Genomic DNA, 1,320 nt, shown 5'->3' with positions numbered 1-1,320 from the left:
CTCGCCCCCGGGGGGTGCGCGGCCCCCGGCATTGACTGTTCAGAGCGCTCCCGAAAGGGCCGCAGGCGTTCGGGAGGTATCACCGTACAGGATCTGTTGTCAGACACAAACCAGTCCCGTGTATTCCCAGCCCTCCCACTCTGGTAAGGCTGTGGCACATGGCAGGAATGTGCAGTTTTTAAGTACTACTACTACTTTTTTTTTTTTTTTTTTTTTGATAAAATATGAACATGCTGCAATTGCAAAATACATACAACTTCACCCTAGTCCTTAAAGATACTGAAGCAAGCAGAAACTCACAGTCATGCATGATTACACCGACCTGAGGTAAATGTGCAGGTCTGACCTGTCTAACATGAGTCATCATGACCAGAACGACTTTCACTCAAACTAGATTTTATAAAGCATTAACTCTTAACTGGCCAATTAGACAAAACCCTACAGTTGCTGCATCTCCGTATGGTGAGCTCCCAGGAGCTCCAGGTAGTCCCTGCTACCAAACAGGTTGGCTGGTATTCCTCCTTGAGGAATGTTTCTAGCTTTCTTTCACCTCTTAAAATGTGATGGATTCTAGTACAGAAAGTTCAGTATGTTCTCAGTAGTTTGCTCTCCTCCAGACTGCTCTCTCTGCACAATATTGCCCCAAACAGCCTTCTGCAGGATGCAAGAAAGTTTTTAGAGGAGAAGGTTTTCATTTCTCATTTGGCACAGCTTTCCTCTTGCACAGCCTAGTATTCACTTGTGCATTACATGAAAAGCTRCTGAAACAGCTATCTCTAATAAAAATTCCTATTATTGGTATCATCATAAAAGACTGTAAGGGCAGCATGATATTCAGTCTAATGGTTCTCTTAGTTAATATATTTTTTTTTCCAATGTACAGCTTCCAATGGAAGCATCAGAAAAGTTTCTGTTTATGGGACAGAGAGAAGATACGAGAAACTGCCTCTTAACTGATACCCGTGCTATGTATTAAATGTTGAATGTAGCCTTACACTCTTTAATTACCTTCAGTAACATAATCTAATCCAAGTGTCTGGATTTTGCCTGCCTGGATGCTTGCACTAATATCATTCATTTCATAACAGCATTTGGTGTCCTTGTTTTGGAGAGAAAATCATAGCAATGCTGTCTTAAAAGAATTTTAATTTGAGCCAAATCTAATTGATTTTGTGCAACCTAATGCGAACAGAAATGTCTCCACTCTAAAATTTCCAGTGAAGGAGTTATTCAACAGGAAGTGTTTCACTGAAATGTTTAAAGCACTGCAGCAGGGAGAACATGAAAGTAGAAGTGGAGTTAGTGATTTTAATATGCAGC

At 41.0% G+C, this 1,320-nt stretch overlaps 1 protein-coding gene across 2 annotated transcripts in view; it reads right to left on the bottom strand.

The window, feature by feature from the left end:
• Window positions 1–314, bottom strand: part of ARSJ (arylsulfatase family member J) — a 43,567-nt gene extending 43,253 nt beyond the window's left edge. The window contains exon 1 of one of the 2 annotated variants that reach the window (XM_085309086.1): window positions 301–314. The gene's annotated coding sequence lies outside the window, so the exon portion shown is untranslated. Of the gene's footprint in view, window positions 1–83; window positions 99–300 lie in introns of those variants that run through there. The other variant, XM_085309077.1, reaches the window with a different exon arrangement.
• Between the last annotated feature and the right edge of the window lie 1,006 nt (window positions 315–1,320).

The sequence above is a fragment of the Rhea americana genome, unplaced genomic scaffold (assembly GCF_003343005.1).
Source record: "Rhea americana isolate MKP2758 unplaced genomic scaffold, rheAme1 scaffold_106, whole genome shotgun sequence".
NCBI classification, from domain to species: Eukaryota; Metazoa; Chordata; class Aves; order Rheiformes; family Rheidae; genus Rhea; species Rhea americana.
Note: the sequence above shows the minus strand (reverse complement) of the source record. Positions and strands in the feature narration are given on the sequence as shown.